Source organism: Budorcas taxicolor, chromosome 7, assembly GCF_023091745.1.
Source record: "Budorcas taxicolor isolate Tak-1 chromosome 7, Takin1.1, whole genome shotgun sequence".
NCBI classification, from domain to species: Eukaryota; Metazoa; Chordata; class Mammalia; order Artiodactyla; family Bovidae; genus Budorcas; species Budorcas taxicolor.
Genome location: NC_068916.1, coordinates 80,369,146 through 80,388,145, shown reverse-complemented (window position 1 = coordinate 80,388,145; position 19,000 = coordinate 80,369,146). Strand labels below are relative to the sequence as shown.

The following is a 19,000-nucleotide window of genomic DNA, read 5'->3' as shown; positions in this document are numbered from 1 at the left end:
ACTAGAGTGGGTTGCCATTCCCTTTTGCAGGGGATCTTCCTGACTCAGGGATCGAACCTGGGTCTCCTGCATCACAAGCAGGTTCTTTACCATCTGAGCCACCAGGAGAGCCCAAGTATGGCCACCACGGCTATACATTAGCTCTTTAGGCTTATTTGCCCTGGTTTTCAGTTAGAACTCACTGCTTGCCCAATTAAACCAAGCAGTTTCCAATTCCTTCATAAGATTATTTTTATAAATAAAAAGTTGCTTTAAAAATGTTCTGTTAAATTAGGAGACTGGGATTAACATATACACACTACTATATGTAAAGAAGACAACTAAACAAGGGCTTAGTGTATAGCACCAGGAATTCTCAAAATTCGGTACTAACCTTTATGGGAAAAGAATTTTTTAAAGAATATACATATATTCAACTTATATATACATATGGATATATACTTGCTTGCTTGCTTGTTTGGTCGCTCAGTGGTGTCTGACTCTTTGCAACCCCATGGACTATAGCCTGCCAGGTTCCTCTGTCCATGGGGATTCTCCAGGCAAGAATACCGGAGTGGGTTGCCATGCCCTCCTCCAGGTGAATCTTCCCAACTCAGGATGGAATCTAGGTCTCCTACATTGCAGGCAGATTCTTTATCATCTGAGCCATCAGGGAAGCCCAAGAATATTGGAGTGGGTAGCCAAACCTTCTCCAGGGGATCTTCCCGACCCAGGAATCGAACAGGGGTCTCCTGAATTACAGACGAATTCTTTATCAGCTGAGTTACTAGGGAGATATATATAGATATATAGATATATATATAGGGTATACAGGGTGTGTATATATAGGCTTTCCAGGTGGCACAGTGTTAAAGGATCTGCCTACCAAGAAAGAGATTCAGGTTCAATGCCTGGGTCAGGAAGATCCCCTGGAGAGGGAAATAGCTACTCACTACAGTATTCTTGCTTAGGAAATCCCATGGACAGAGAAGCCTGGCAGGCTACAGCCCATGGGGTCATAGATTTGGACACAACTTAGTGACTGAACAACAATATGTGTGTGTGTGTATTTTGCTATACACCTAAAACTAACACTACATTGTATTGGTAAATCTCCAATAAAGATTTTTGTTAAAGTCAGGACAACAAAGAAAAAGCAATAATAATAAAAATAAAAATATTCTGTCAACATGGCAATTTGTACCAAAAGGGAGAAAAATGAGTAAGCTGTGGATTTATTTTTTAGTATACATTTTAAATACCCTCTATAAAAGGCTGAACCTTTAAAGTACAAATATTAATTTAGCTATATTTTTCTTCTGAAAAATTACCTATTAATCTCATTAATATATTTAAATGTATCACCATTAGAAGGATCTATGCAACAGAAAACATCTAAATGACAAAAATTTCTCACTAACCTATTTAGGTAATATTCTCCTGCACTTAGTAAAAGTAATCTTCCAACTATTTCTTGAGGAATCTGTCATCCACTAAATATTTTCCACAGACCTTAAAAACCTTGGGCTCAAAAAGATGCCAACAAACTAGGCAGAGAGCTATCTGGTTCTCAAAATGGACCATAAAATGAACAGAACACACACCTACAGTAAGCAAACTCTCAACTGACCTCCTGTTTAAATGGCCCTCACTTAAAGGAAAAAAATGTAACTGTGAAGAATTTAAAGGGACATTCTTGAATTTAAAAAATATAAAAACTGTCACTATGTGAAAAGTGTCTTATAAACTTTTATGTCAATTTAATACTACCATTTTCTTTACAAAGTAGGAACTATACCCATTTTCAAGATGAGGAAATATTACATCTCAGAATACACATGTTCAAAGATGTTCAGAATTAAATTGATAAAATAAGGATTAGTTGTGATTTGACTTCTTAGTATTTTATTATTACTGAATTACAAGCAATTAACAGATACATTTCTGGAAAAAGGAAACAAGATAATTCTTCCACTGTTTTGAAAGGAGTTTGACTCACTTTTAGACTCACTATTAAAACTCATTTCTAAGTGGTAACAGCCAGGTAACTTGTTATAGACCCTCCCCAACCACTCTAACATGCACACACTAGGGACAATTAGAAAAGCTGGACATAACACACATCTACATACACACATACACACACACACTCACACAAATCCATTTGAAAGCATCAATGCACTAACAAGATAGCCAGGGCCTAAGAAGTAAAGACCATAGAGAAGGGAAGTAAACTAGTGAGTCTAACAGTCTTTGAAGTTGTTCCTCTCAATGAATTTGCCAATTGCAAAGATAGGCTCGATAAAGGACAGAAATGGTATGAGCCGAACAGAAGCAGAAGATATTAAGAAGAGGTGGCAAGAATACACAGAAGAACTGTACAAAAAAGATCTTCACCACCCAGATAATCACGATGGTGTGATCACTCACCTAGAGCCAGACATCCTGGAATGTGAAGTCAAGGGGGCCTTAGAAAACATCACTACGAACAAAACTAGTGGAAGTGATGGAATTCCAGTTGAGCTATTTCAAATCCTGAAAGATGATGCTGTGAAAGTGCTGCACTCAACATGCCAGCAAATTTGGAAAACTCAGCCATGGCCACAGGACTGGAAAAGATCAGTTTTCATTCCAATCCCAAAGAAAGGCAATGCCAGAAACTGCTCAAACTACTGCACAACTGCACTCATCTCACACGCTAGTAAAGTAATGCTCAAAATTCTCCAAGCCAGGCTTCAGCAGTATGTGAACTGTGAACTTCCAGATGTTCAAGCTGGTTTTAGAAAAGGCAGAGGAACCAGAGATCAATTGCCAACATCTGCTGGATCATTGAAAAAGCAACAGAGTTCCAGAAAAACATCTATTTCTGCTTTATTGACTATGCCAAAGCCTTTGGGTGTGTGGATCACAATAAACTGTGGAAAATTCTGAAAGAGATGGGAATACCAGACCACCTGAACTGCCTCTTGAGAAACCTATATGCAGGTCAGGAAGCAACAGTTAGAACCGGACATGGAACAAGAGACTGGTTCCAAATACGAAAAGGAGTAATTCAAGGCTGTATATTGTCACCCTGCTTATTTAACTTCTATGCAGAGTACATCATGAGAAACGCTGGACTGGAAGAAGCACAAGGTGGAATGAAGATTGCCGGGAGAAATATCAATAACCTCAGATATGCAGATGACACCACCCTTATGGCAGAAAGTGAAGAGGAACTAAAAAGCCTCTTGATGAAAGTGAAAGAGGAAAGTGAAAAAGTTGGCTTAAAGCTCAACATCCAGAAAATGAAGATCATGGCATCTGGTCCCATCACTACATGGGAAATAGATGGGGAAACAGTGGAAACAGTGTCAGACTTTATTTTGGGGGGCTCCAAAATCACTGTAGATGGTGACTACAGCCATGAAATTAAAAGACGCTTACTCCTTGGAAGGAAAGTTATGACCAACCTAGACAGCATATTGAAAAGCAGAGACATTACTTTGCCAACAAAGGTCCATCTAGTCAAGTCTTTGGTTTTTCCAGTGGTCATGTGCGGATGTGAGAGTTGGACTGTGAAGAAGGCTGAGCGCCGAAGAATTGATGCTTTTGAACTGTGGTGTTGGAGAAGACTCTTGAGAGTCCCTTGGACTGCAAGGAGATCCAACCAGTCCATTCTAAAGGAGATCAGTCCTGGGTGTTCTTTGGAAGGACTGATGCTGAAGCTGAAACGCCAGTATTTTGGCCACCTCATGCAAGGAGTTGACTCATTGGAAAGACTTTGATGCTGGGAGGGATTGGGGGCAGGAGGAGAAGGGGACAACAGAGGATGAGATGGCTGGATGGCATCACTGACTCGATGGACATGAGTTTGAATGAACTCCGGGTGCTGGTGATAGACAGGGAGGCCTGGCGTGCTGTGATTCATGGGGTCGCAAAGAGTCAGACACAACTGAGTGACTGAACTGCACTGAACTGAACTGAAGTAGTACAGAGCCAAGAGGCTAAGAGGCCAGGCAGAAAGCAGCAGCTAAGAGGCTGGAAATCAGCACTGAGTTTTTGGCAGTCCCATGGGGCTGTGAAGAGACCAAGGAGGACAGGATTATGTAAACACTTAGAATTCCTGATAAGATCTTGGAAAGGCTATACTTTAGAAATCAGGACATAGTGGAAACTGCTCTCACAAACCTGAAACCCAACTTTCACCAGCTCATCCTCAGAATGGATTAGTATAAACGACCCCACATTAATGCCAGCAAGAAACCAAAAGTAAATCCTCTCTGAAGGAAAATAATGTCACGCAGAAACTGAAATTACCTCTTTGGGTTTTTCATAAACAATGTCCAGCATCCAAACAAAATTACAAGGCATGAAGGTGACCATTAGTTTACAGCTGAGTCCTTGTTGAAACTGACCCATAGAGGACTTATAACTTTCCAATCTGAAATTCCCATTTTTGGATGAGTTAACTCAGACTCAAGAACTGACAAGGTAGGCAGGGCTCAGATCTTGTTTGTTTAATGGAAAAGGTATGTTTAAGAATGTAGTTGGTGTGGCCCCAGAAGCATCTCAGTTTTACATTTTAAACAGCAGCATCTCTCTCTCTCTGTAGGAAACTTTATCTGCTCAGCTACCTGAGGCAAAGCCACTGACTCAATAGGATCCTTGATTCACAGAAACTCCCTAAATATCCGGGCCTGATTCACTGATGGTTTGGCTAAGCTGAAACCCAGCGGTATCCTCGGCGCGCTGTGGCTGGTCAGTCTCAGTGTCAGCAATGCAGAAGAAAGAGCAGATGCAGTTGCTCCAGCCAGAGGGCAGGGCTCAGACTTCGTGGCTGTTGGCAATGGCACAGCTGTCTGCTCTAGCACTTGGAAAACCACAGACGGTAAGATTCAAAGATCCTTCTTTGGAAACATGAATGGGGCGGGGGGCGGAGCTGACTGAACTGTCTGCTGACTGAACTCTCTGGATCAGGCACGCAGGTGCCACAGGAAGGGCTGTGGGCCAGCTGGAATCAAGCCGCTGATGGAGGCTGACTCTAATGCAGAGGGCTTCCGCTGCAGGGCAGGCTTGTGACTCAGGTCCAAAGTTGACCCATTTGTCTCGCAATGGGAGAGGCCATGTCATGAGGGGTGTCACCCCTCCCACTCTTGGAAGCTTGCCTCCACCAGACACCTGAAGCCCTCTCAGGGCCCCCAGCGCCGCCTCACCACTGTTGGTACTCTTTTGGGTTAGGGGTTAGTGGTTTCCAGTCACCCCACTGTGGCCCTGGAAATAACCTGTGCACTTAACAGTGGACTGACTGTCCACCTCTTTCTCCCTCATTCCCTCCCGGTCCAGATATTTCAGCAAGGCAGTTTGATTACTGAATACAGGTATTCCAAGAAAGGGCTCATCCCTTCTCGATCATTTCCTGGGTACGCATCAGGACAAAGGGGGAAGGATTACAGAGCGTTACACAGATGTATTTTGAAAACTGAGGATTCAGTTTCGACCAGTATTGGGCATAAGGCATTTTTCTTTCACTAACAGCAGCCCCAGGTCAGCCTGGATGATACATCCTCCAGGTGGCAGTATAGTTGAAAGGTAGCTGTCAGGAATTCAAGCTTAGCTCTGGTTAAGTTAGTAAAAGTACCTTGTTCCTCTCGCATCTGACCCTTTGAGATGAAAGGCAGGTGTGAACTGGGGATGACTGAAAAAGTGAAGTTAGAAGCACTGGAACAGAACACCCTCGTTTGTGAATAACACCGCTGTCAGAATCCTTGTACAAGTCTCTGGTGCATATACATGTATCGCATCTCTAGAGGAAGAACAACCTACCATGTAGGGAGGGAACACCTCAGGCTTCAGGAGGTATGAGAGAGGAAAGAACATTAAGATATTTTTGTCCTGTAGACTGCCCCTGGAGCTTTTCTCAAAGGGGAAACATCCTGGTGTGGCAATCTGAAGCTGCTGCAAGGGCATTCTGTTTGACCTACGGCTGCATCTTCTGTGATCCACTTGATTGCTTTGACCGCAGAGCAACAAGGGAGACCCCAGCTCCTGCACCTTCCATACAAAGCACCTCCAGATGCTGTCCCTATCCACACCGCACTCATTTCATGGGCAGACAAATGCCACAAAGAAAAATGAATATACTTTATACTACAATAAAATTTTAAACTTCTCATCATCAAACAACACCTTTAAGAAAGTATAAAGGCAAACCAGAGTAGAGAAAATATTTCCAATACATGTAACTGACAAAGGACTCATGTCTTCATACATACTAGGATGAACAAGATGATATTCACTTATTTTGACATTCAAAAATGGCAATTCATATAGTTTAACTTAATATTTAAAAACTCCTACAGATCAATAAGGGCTTCTCAGGTGGTGCTGTTGGTAAAGAACCCACCTGCCAGTGCAGGAGATGTGAGACAAGGGTTCAATCCCTAGGTTGGGAAGATCTCCTGGAGAAGGACATGGCAACCCACTCCAATATTCTTGCCTGGAGAATGCCCTGGACAGAGGAGCCTGAAGGGCTACAGTGCATAGGGCCGCAAAGAGTCTGACACCACTGAAGTGACTTAGCATGCACACACAGATCAACAAGATAAGACAACTCAACTGAAAAATGGGCAAAAGACTGAATAAGCACTTCAAAACAGAGAATGTTCAAATGGTCAAGAAATACTTGGGAAAATGTTCAAGTTAAATATCAGAGAAATAAAAATGAAAACCAACATGAGATACTACTACATGTCTACTAGAAGGCTTAAAACTAAAAAGATTGATAATACCAACTATTAGCAAGGATGCAGAGCAATTGTAATTCTTATACATTGCTAGCAGTAACACAAATTGATATAACTATTTCAGAAAACTGTTTAGCAGTAATTATTGAAGTTGAATATAAGTAAGTCCTATGAACCGAAAAGTTAACTCCTGGACATATACGTGAATTTTGTGTTCTGTACAAGAATTTCCATCGCCATATTATTTGTAATAGCCTCAATCTGGAAACAATTCAAATGTTTCACCAACAGTAGACAAAGAATAGACCAATCAACCACTGTATACTCAAGCCGATGGAATACTACAAAGAAATGAAAAGGAATGAACCACAGCATCCGAAGTGTCATCCAAAACTCACAGATATGATGTTGAGGGAAAGAAGCCTGACACAGAAGAGTCCTTACTGCATGAGTCTATGATGAAGTTCAAAAACAGGCAAAAGGAATCCATGACGTTAGAAGTAAGGATGGTGGCTACCCATGGGTAGGAGCACTGAAGAGGAACAGAAAAAGGTTAGTTTCTGGAGGGCTAAACATGTCAATGACTTGATCTGGGTGCTGCTTACAAAAATATGATCACTCTGTGAACATTCAGGAAGAAGCACACCTGTGATCTGTGCACTTTTCTATACGTATGCTATACCCTGAAAACAGGTTTATATTGTAATTTACTGTTAAAAGAACAACATTCAAACAACGTTTACTATTAAAGTATTAGAAAGTAAAGAGAAGTTATGAACATGAATCCTTAGCAACATAAGAGGCCAATCAGGACCAGAGGACAGACACTGTTTTATTGGAAAGATCTTATTGATAAGGTGAGGATGTAAAATTGCTACTGAAGGAAGAGAAGGTGGCTTACAATGTATACATATTAGTTAGTGAAAATAATATTTATTTACTAGCTTGATGAATACCCTAGACATGTTAATAATAATGTCTCTGACATCCACCAAGCTTTTCATGAAACTCCCTTAATCCACAGCTCCTGCTGACTGACAGCCAGTCCACGGACTGGTCAGAGTCCAGCAGTCTTGTCTAGCCTCCAAACATGAGCTGAGCCAATGAGATTCCCTCTCACAAAAAGACGAGCCTGAATACACTGAGTGAATAAGAGATGCCGCAGTGAGAACCAAAGCAGTAAAAGCAGAGAGAAGGGCCGTACCATGCTGAGTCAGTACCACAAGAGGCACGGCAGCATACAGGTAAGGGAAGCAGAAACGACGAGAAAACAGGAGCCATGAGGAACCAGAGGCCACACACTGAACACGTCAGCCAACACCAGTGTCCAAAACACAGCTGTAGTGCTTTAGTCGCTAAGTCATGTCCGACTCCGTGACCCCATGGATTGTATCCTGCCCAGCTCCTCTGTCCACGGGATTTTCCAGGCAAGAATACTAGAGTGGGTTGCCATTTCCTTCTCCAGGGGATCTTCCTGACCCAGACACTGAACCGGTGTCTTCTGCACTGCAGGTAGACGCTTCACCCTTGAGCCACCAGGGAAGCCCAAGTCATAGCTGGTCACAATAAAGATAGAGCAATACTTGCCCTTTTATAATATTCCCACTATCCCCCTACCACACAGAGAGGTCCCCATTATTCAAGACAGCTTGAGTTCATGTCCCTCCCTTGCCTAAAGCAAATAATCATGTGACAGCAGCCAGCGAACCCTGGAAACCTCCGCAGCACTAGGAAAAGCAAACTATCAGTTCAGTTCAGCTCAGCTCAGTTCAGTCGCTCAGTCGTGTCCGACTCTTTGCAACCCCATGAATCGCAGCACACCAGGCCTGCCTGTCCATCACCGACTCCCGGAGTTCACTCAGACGTCCATCGAGTCAGTGATGCCATCCAGCCATCTCATCCTCTGTCGTCTCCTTCTCCTCCTGCCCCCAAAAGCAAACTATACACCTGACTAATTAAACCTTAGTAACTGCCTTAAAATAGCAGTCTCTCAGAGCTATGTGAGGTGCTGCCTCCAAGTCTGCGGTCCTCATTTTGCCCCAAATTAAGCTTAACTTGCAACTCTGAAGTTGTACAACTTTTTAGTCAACAGTTATGGCAACCGATGAAGCGACCCAGAGTGGACTTCCTTCCTTCGACTGGACTTCATGAGGAACCAGAGCTTTGGTACCAGCAGTGGTGCCTTGCACCCATCCGCCTCCTCGGGGAGTGCAGACAAATGTGGGTAAGTCTCTCCTGGTTCTTGAATCTCCTGGATTGGTTGAGATTCTGAGTTTTATTTGGCGGTGGAGCAGTTCACCTAACCCCTCCCAGTAGGAAAGATACTGGGGGCGGGGGGAGAGAGTGGAGCATCCAGGGCATACCCACTCATGGTCTGGACCCTGAGGCGGCTCAGTTGAAAGAACCGACCACCCAGTCAAAAGATACTGGGTGGGCGGGGGAGGGGGGATGGCTGAAAGATGCCAGGGGAATAGCCCACCTAGTGGAAAGGTACTGGCAGGGAGGGCTTATTTGGGAAAAAATTCGGGGAACACCTGGGGCTCGGCTGAATGATGCCAAGGTCACTCTGTTTCAGGGGACTGAAGGGTCTTGGCTGAGTGTTTAAGTAAGAGACCGATCTGACACTTTGCCTTAGTCCTCATACCATGCAGTGGTCCCATAGCGAAACCCACTCACTAATTAAAATACTTGCTCGCCTGGGGTTTGCACGTAAGAACTGGCCATGCAGCTACCTGAGCAGCCACGGTGGTCTTAGATTGAAGAATCCGAGACATGTAAGACAAGCTGAAACAACTCTGGGATAACTCCTGGAGGAGTTAAGCTCACAAATAGCACGTTGGCCCACTACGCAAGTTAACTAGTGATTTTTACCCAGCTTAAAATGGAAACAGAATCTCTCAAAAACAGAAACAAAGGGGTGTCAGAAAGCCAGCCTCTGACTAACACTCCAGCCAGAATCTTGTACAATATGTACGGAGCTCATACTTGCAAGTAACTAGTTAATTGGAGAAATTATACTAAAAGAGATCTCAACCTAAAATGGCCAAATTGGGGTTCTTTTGATATTCCAAAACTGACATTTTGCATGCACAATTAGAAAAGGCCAGCCATGCTTACTTTGACTTGTATCTAGAAGCTTCTAAAAGAGGAAATGATAGAGTAACTTCTTTGCAGGAAACCAACAAGAAATTGCCTGAAATTATATCATCAGTGAAAAGGGCTGCTAACGCTGACTCTGCCAGGTCTCAGGATTAGTGGAACTGGGAAGTCATGTTTGGCATTTACGCCATTTGGCTTTTGATTTCTGGGCATCACTTTATCATCTTTTGGGGGACACTCTTGCCACTTGGCTTTTGGTTTCTGGGCATTTCTTTGCCTTTTGTTTCGAGTTTGACTCCTGGCTGGTGAAGTTTTGGTTCCGTTTGGTTTGAGTGTACAGACAACTGGTGTAAACTGCTCGAACTAACATGGAAAGTGCTCACTCTAAGCTTCCACACCCCACTTTGGAACCCCTTGGGAAAAAAAAAATTTTTGGACTGGTCAATCTATAGCAATCATCCAATGACAAGAAAAATGGCCTAAAAATATTAGATCTTTATTGACATAGGATAGGAAAACATACTGAAGTTCCCTTATGTCCCCTGGTGGCTCAGATGGTAAAGCATCTGCCTGCAATGTGGGAGACCTGGGTTTGATCCCTGGGTTGGGAAGATCCCCTGGAGAAGGAAATGGCAACCCACTCCAGTACTCTTGCCTGGAAAATCCCGTGGGCGGAGGAGGCTTGTAGGCTACAGTCCATGGGGTCGCAAAGAGTCGGACATGACTGAGCGACTTCACTTCACTTCAACTGCCTTAAAATAGCATTTACTACTGCTGGGTCTCAGAACTGATTTTGATAGATGGATGAAACACTGGTTTATGGATAATGTCCTGATTGTTGCAAAGCTATGCAAAATACTGAGAGATAAGAAGTACCAATGGCATCAGAAGAGAAAGCATTCACTCTTAACTCTAAACAAGACTCTTTCAGCTGCTGGAAGAGTTTGGTAAGTAGATTTCAATAAAGATAAGAATCCCTCAATAAGAAAACCACCAATAATTTAATTTCTTCTATGTCTGTTGCGCTTAGTCACTCAGTCATATCTAACTCTTTGGACCCCATGGACTGTAACCCTCCAGGTACCTCTGTCCATGGGGATTCTCCGGGCAAGAACACTGGAGTGGGTTGCCATGCCCTCCTCCAGGGGCTCTTCCCAACCCAGGGATCGAACCCAGGTCTCACGCATTGCAAGCGGATTCTTTACCGTCTGAGACACCAGGGAAGTTCAATTTCCCCTACAATGGGGTCAAATCATGAAAATACTTTTTACACCATAGTCATGGTTAAACAACTGATTTCAGACTTCTTTTCTTTAGGATTTAACAAGCCAGGCCTTATTTAAAACCTATTTCTACTACCTTTATATCTTCACAACTACTGTCTCCGGTTTCCTCCTTTATAATGATATCAAAGGAACAAAAAGATGATGACAATTACAATAACACACATTAAATCAGAAACACATTACAACTCTTTCCAGGATCGTTCTCTTCAGAGCTACACCTACTACAATCTTCAGCGCCAAACAAGGGCTGTGCCAAAAAGGAAAAACCTCCTTATTTAATATGATGTTTTAGACTTGCTTTAAAAGAGTCAAACAACAACATAGGCATGTGTGGGGAAAAAATGTAACAAGAAAGCAGAAAGCTGAATATTGTTGAAGCTGGACAATAAGTATATTAGTATTCCCTAAAATATTCTATTTTGTTTGTGTTAAATTAGAAGTATTTTTTAAAGAGAAAGAAAGGAAAAACCTGCCAAGCAACCCTAGTAATTAAAGCAACAAGAAGAATATTTAAAAAGAATTATATTAGAAAGAGAATAACACAAACACTAGCTGACAAATGTGTCATGTATGTGCTGGGGCATGGACCGACTGCCTATGAGTCTTTCAACAACCAGATGATGCAGCTACTACCACAATCCCCATCACAGGCAGGGATACAGGCTTAGAAAGAGAAACTGCTCATCATGGATCCAGTAAGCATCTGTGTGGAGACTGAAACCCCCACAGTTTAACTTCTGAACCAAACCATACACAAAACTACTATCTGATCTGGAAAGTGACATTCTCTAAGTTGACAGCAAATCCGTATCAGATATGCTGCTGCTGCTGCTGCTGCTGCTAAGTCGCTTCAGTCGTGTCTGACTCTGTGCGACCCCATAGACGGCAGCCCACCGGGCTCTATCAGATATGAGCGGTCACCTATTCCTGTGCATCATAAATCATCTTGTTACAACTCTGCAATGAGGTATGATACTCCAGTGAGCCTAAGGCCAGACTACCTCCTCCCCATTCCCATATTTCTAACCCCAGAAGCCTCCTAGCTTTCCAGTCGTCCCTCTATTTGACGGCACTAACCCTCCTGTTTACATTAGTCACACAAATGGCATGAGCTCATAAATATAGTTCAGGAAATGAATCAGGCGTTGTCTACATTAAATCAGAAAACGACAAAATAAAACATTTCGGGAAACTGAAAAGAAAGAATGCAAATTATCAGTAACCAGGGTCCCTCAGATGCCTGCTGACCCCAACATCATCAGTCTCAGCCAGTTCACAGCATAAGTATGGGAGGAGGCAATAAAAGAAATTTTAGCCTTCATTGAAAAAAAAAAAAAAGGCACTGAAGCAGGGGTTCCCAACCTCCAGGATCTAATGTTTGATGACCTGAGGTGGAGCTGATTTAATAATAATAGAAATAAAGTGCACAATAAATGTAATGTGCTTGAATCATCTCGAAACCATCTCCCTATCCCGTCCATGGAAAACTCTTCCACGAAACTTGTCTCTGGTGTCAAAAAGGTTGGGGACCACTGCACTAAAGAATCAATAACTTATTTTTAAGCATAGCTTTTCTTAAAGTAGTTTTACTTGTATCTTCTCAGATGTTATGAGAATTCTAGATTTCATTAACTTACCGCACTCTAATGCTATGACTTACATAAGCCTCCCCAACTTTCTCATTTCTTTCTTTATAGTTCAATAAAAAAGAATTACTACTTAAATAAACACAGATAAACTTTTTTCTTTTTTTCTGCCCTCTCCCTAAAAGTATATTTGGAACATTCTGCATTCACTACGCGGAGAAGGCAATGGCACCCCACTCCAGTACTCTTGTCTGGAAAATCCTAGGGACGGGGGAGCCTGGTGGGCTGCTGTCTATGGGGTCACACAGAGTTGGACACAACTGGAAGTGACTTAGCAGCAGCAGCATTCACTATGAGAAGTTTTAAGAAAAATGATTTCAATGTTCATTTCTAGTGAATCGTAAGTTTCTCAAGTGCTAGTAAAAAGGAAAAATTGTGAGAATATGTGCTTTCTGCATCTTTGTTCCACTTTCTGATACAAATGTTTTATCAAGGAAAACTTGCTGCTGTTTTCCTCCCAAAATATACACATAATCATATTTTAATTCCTTGGAGAAAAATGGTAAAATATTTTATACCCTTTGGTGGAGCCAAAATAATGTACTTATAACTTTATGATCAGCTAATATTTGAAAATTATACCAACTGAACTGCATTGAATAATTCTGGAATAATGGTCAATTTTTAGAATAATTGCCAAATATTATATAGTAAACAAACATTGTGAGAGTTGGACTGTGAAGAAAGTTGAGTGCCGAAGAATTGATGCTTTTGAACTGTGGTGTTGGAGAAGACTTGAGAGTCCCTTGGACTGCAAGGAGATCCAACCAGTCCATTCTGAAGGAGATCAGCCCTGGGATTTCTTTGGAGGGAATGATGCTAAAGCTGAAACTCCAGTACTTTGGCTACCTCATGCGAAGAGTTGACTCATTGGAAAAGACTCTGATGCTGGGAGGGATTGGGGGCAGGAGGAGAAGGGGACAACAGAGGATGAGATGGTTGGATGGCATCCCTGACTCGATGGACATGAGTTTGGGTGAACTCCGGGAGTTGGTGATGGACAGGGAGGCCTGGTGTGCTGCGATTCATGAGGTTGCAAAGAGTCAGACACAACTGAGCGACTGAACTGAACTGAACTGAACCAAACATTTACCATAGTGCTATACTGATACCTAACAAATATCATTGCTAGTTTTGTTTCAATATTAACCAAGATTTTCATATATATAGTCTTAAGGTAATTTCAGAGAGGAATTTATACTGTGATGTCACTTAACACAATCATTAGTCCTGAAAAATCACCTCAAATTGTATTTACAACTCATTGTAAATAGTATTGTATTTACAGATTGTATTTACAACTCCTGTCTTAAAATACATGTCTTAGTGATAGAAATAAAACCCTGCAAACTCCAAGATATGTAATTGAATGCTAAGTTGTTTCAGCTGTGGCCAGTTCTCTGCCGCTCCATGAACCACAGCCCGCCAGTCTCTGTCCATGGGATTCTCCAGGCAAGGACACCGGAGTGGGCTGTCATTCCCTTCTCCAGGGATCGAACCTGTGTCTCTTACGTCTCCTGCATTGGTAGGTAGTTTCTTTACCACTAGCACTACTTGAGAAGCTCCATCTCATTGTATAAAAAGTGTCTGATTTTTAATGATGGAAGATAAACTACATAATTGCACAAAAAGTGCTTAATATTCAATGATGGAAGATAAACTCAATAAACATATACACAATATGCATACACAAATATACACACATATCCCTTTCTTATAGGACAAATAAACAAGGCATAAAAACATAAAATCAGGACTTCAGACCTGAGTAAATCCATATTGTTTGTCAATATGGCTTATTTCATTACTTTTTCTACTCTCCAAAATTAAAATTATATTGATTGTATCATGCATATTTATTGAGATATATGGACAAAAATATGGCCAACTAAAAAGTATAATCTGCATTAAACAAACAGCAATATCAATAACTACTATTACAACAAACTACTAATATTTGCTGGCTAAGCCAGAAGCTTTTGGTTATCATACATATTTTTGGACTTATCATTCAGTGAAAGAAAAATACTTGTGCTTTTTCATTCCTGAAAGAAGGGGAAAAAATTGTTATTACACTACAAATATTTTCCACCATTTAGTAGTGTATTTAGTACTCACTTATTAAAACCCATGGAAAAATACTTGTCACAATAAAAATTCACTTTCATGTACATCTGTCCCATCAAAGATGGGTTTCTCTACACTGAATTCTTAATGATAAATACAATAATATAAACAGTAAGGTTGAGTGCAGTCAAAATTAAAACTATTTTTCTAATCCCATAGATTATTTTTCTTCATTCAAATCTTAATTGGAAGAATGATTACAAAATTCAAGTGATAAATCACTTCTTTCCTAAATTATACTTTAAAACATTTTATAAGATTTAACAAATGTTTTTCTTCCGTTTACCCTTTATTTGTGTTCAATAAGCAAAGGTTGAAAAGAAAATACTGAGTTGGTAGTATATTTCAATTAACGTGAGCTGGAACAAAAACCGATCATCCACACTCCCTAACCTCCACAAATATTTCAGGGCTTGCAGGCAGCTCTGCCTAATTCAATAAAATGATTAAAATCCTCTGCTTGTGGTCAAGTTAGGAAGGCTAAAATGACTGGCTGGAAATGAGGTGACAGGGCGAATCACATAACCTTTAATCCCTTAAAAATTAAAACATGTTTCATTCAGCACAAATATGACTAGTATCTACTACTTTAAACCTCCAGAACTAACGGATATATTCTCTCCCTTGCCTCTGAAACAACTGAAATCAGGCTGAACAGGACACTCAACACCACCAGGAGAGTAAGTAAAGATTACTTTGTTCCTGTATGCCTCTCCTGTGAGCAGGCAAGACAGATACAACCACTTAAACAGATCAGACTAACTGGGATGTATGCTTTCACCCTAGAGTGAGTATTTTTCAAGATTCCCTACAAAGTAAATGAATGGCCCATACAATTGTTTAAACATAAAGCCCATTTTTCTTTGAAAACTGTATTTCTCAAAATGGAAACTGCTCCTTAAACAGTTTTAAGAGGAAAAAATTAAACAGTGATTCACTTACTACAACTCCAACCTCCATTTCACCTAGATCTGAAATTTCTTGAAGCTCAGTGGATTTAAATAGTCTTCTTAATAAGGCACTCTTCAGAGATTATTCAGTCTTCATACCTAGAGTTAGACTTTGGTCATCTCCCTAAAACTCTTAAAGCCTCAATCTTATCATAGGTAAACATGAGAAAGAACATTACCAATCTCCAAGAGCTGAAGTGAGGTTCCAATTTGATTAGCTAATAGAACGTAACACTGAGCTTGGCACATAGAATGTGAAAGGGAAGTCCGACTCTTTGCCACCAGATGGACTGTAGCCTACCAGGGTCCTCCCTCCATGGGATTCTCCAGGCAAGAGTACTGGAGTGGGTTGCCATTTTCCTTCTCCAGGGGATCTTCCCGACCCAGGGATCGAACCTAGGTCTCCCATATTCCAGGCAGACGCTTTAACCTCTGACCCACCAGGGAAGCCCAGCACATATAAGGTTCCTGCTAAATGCAAATTCCTTTCCCCCTTGAACACCTTTACCTGGAATGAAAGGTAAGTCTGTCATTTTCCATAAATGGAGCTCTTTTAGAAAGAAGTGCTACCAATACACATATTTTCGAGAAAAGGAGCACCACTTAAAGTTTTCTGTAACTGAGAGCATTTTGACTATATCACTGCAACTATCGCTAAGAAATAGCTACTTAGAAGGTTGATAAATAGCTAATAGAAGGTTGATAAGAGCCATGTATCTCCTGAGGACCAACTAAAGTGAAATCCTGGGACACTATTGAGAAAAACAGAGCAATGCAAATAATCCTTCAACCTAGGCACATTTGGAAAGTTAAAATCACTTTTTTTTCTTCTTAACTGGAAACAGTTTAAGATAAAATGGTGAAATAAACAAAAGAAGTGGGAGGGAGGGAGGGACAGAGGGAAAGAAGGAAGGAGAGAGGGAAGAAAAAAAATGAAGGAAAAAACCTTAATTTTCTTTTGTCAACCAACGCGTTTTGAATGAGTATTAAGAAGAAACAAACCAATGAGTGTTTTCTTCTCATAACCTACCACAGCTAATTAGAATTTTAAATAAATTGAAGAAGTAGAATTTAAACTGGCAAGAATGATTAGAGGCATTTTATAGCGAGAATTACATCAACTGTCACTGTCATTACAATATGTCGCCCTTCAATGTGAATGGTAAGAACATCTTTGTCTCAAGCAATGATGTTTCTATAGTTCTGAACCTCTGCTGATAGGATTTATCAGAATGTCCACTTCAATCACCTGCTTGGCCTTAGCTACTCAGACGCAGTATTTATTACAGAGACTGGTAATCTTTAAATCTTGTGAAATTGTCTTTCACATCCTTGTACTTAGCAAAAAGCTCACACTATCTGTTAAAATCCTAGAAGCAGGAGATGTCCTAATTGGAAGGCAACTTAGAAATCATCTGAGCCAAACTCTTAATATTTACATGTTAAAAAAACAGATTTCATTAACAGAAAAAATGTTAATGAGATGTGAAGAGATTTGCCTTAAAGAAGTCACACAGAAATAGTGGAGGAAACCGATTCTGTCTCCTTAAGACCTGTTCCAAGCCCTAACCTTCAAGTATGTTTATGGGGTTGCTAGAAACGTTTATGAGGAAAGCTCCAGAAGCATACTTGGAGAAGCAGACCTTGACAGGATCTCTGCTCAGCCCCTCTCATCTTCCCCCTACCTCACCCATCTCACAGATCCACCGTGTCTAGCTGAGGTGAGTACACTTGTTCAGTCGCCAAGTCCTATCCAGATCTTTGTGACCCCATGGACTGCAGCACACCAGGCTTCCCTGTCCTTCACTATCTCCCCGAGTTTGCTCAAACTCGTGTTCACTGAATTAATGAGGCCATCCAACCATCTCATCCTCTGTCGTCCCCTTCTCCTCCTACCCTCAATCTTTCCCAGCATCAGGGTCTTTTCCAAAGAGTCGGGCTCTTCGCATCAGCGCGTTAGCAACACAAATTAACTGAAAGAGAACCAACTAAATAAACTGTAGATTTAAGGTAAACTGTTTCTACTTGCTTCTCATCTTCACAGTTTCTTCTTCATTCTTCAAACACAACCAGATAGTACTACAGAAAAAATATCAGCCTGCTCAGCCAACCTAAGTCATAAAGGCTGTCTAACACAAGACAGACTAACAGATTTCCCCATCCGACTCCTAATCCATTTTGAATGCTGTATTCTCTATCTCAGTTTTATTACAATCACCGCAGGTTCTAATTTCTAACCTCATGGAGATGTAGAAACGAGTGAGAAATACTCATGGCTTGTATGACCGAGAAAAAAATTTTTTTATAAGGAGACCTATTTTGGACTTCCATTACGAAGTAGCAGGAGAGTCAAACTATTTATAGAGATTAGAGTTCTTTATAAGGTATGCTTCAAAGAAAACTGTCCTAAAGATGAGAGTCTGGTTATTCTCCAAGTAGAAAAATCTTGGTTTTCATATGTTATTAGGACAGGCAGCCACGTTTCGGTGCAACTCCCACTCCCAGTTTATTTATTTATTTTAAGTGGCTATCTCCTGATATTAGCATACATACAAAGAGAGAAAAATACTTTGTAATTAAGTCAATGATGTATCTTCAGAATAATCTCAAGTATCCTATTCTAGTTTAGACATAATAACACGTTTTAAATCTATTTGTCTTTGCTCCTATGGGCCTTGGAACACATGCCTTTAAGAAAAATCTCACCAACAGAAACATTTTTTTTAAAAATCCTGAAAAAAAAACCTCTACATATTTCTTCAAAACCCCTCCTCTGGCTCTCAATTTAATTTCTAAAATATCTAACTTGAAATGTAAACTTATATTTCCAGTACCTACATCTACAAAATTGGAACTCAGTTTTTCGAAGACCCTCAACATGCTCTCAAAAACCAAAGGGGGTATACTTTTAAGGTTTTCAGGTGTGTGTTAAACCAAGCTTAATCAGTTAAATCTGAATGATTTACAGTGAAACCAAAGTGAAAAAAGAAAAATCAAACTTCTGGTCCATCTAGTTTTAACTCCTCTTAACTTTACACATTGATTTATGAGCCCCCAGGGGTTATGCAGGCATCTTACTCATCTTTCCATCGCTAGCGCCTCCCACAGCCGCCCTCGGGGTTTGCAGTAGAAGCTGTTTGGTCTGACTTGCACGGAAAATTAACCTGCTAAATATGTTTATGCAACAA

General features: G+C 41.0%; 1 protein-coding gene across 1 annotated transcript in view; it reads right to left on the bottom strand.

Moving 5' to 3' along the window:
- Nucleotides 1-19,000, bottom strand: part of RASGRF2 (Ras protein specific guanine nucleotide releasing factor 2) — a 248,628-nt gene that overhangs the window by 228,401 nt on the left and 1,227 nt on the right. The gene's annotated exons all lie outside the window — the stretch shown is intronic.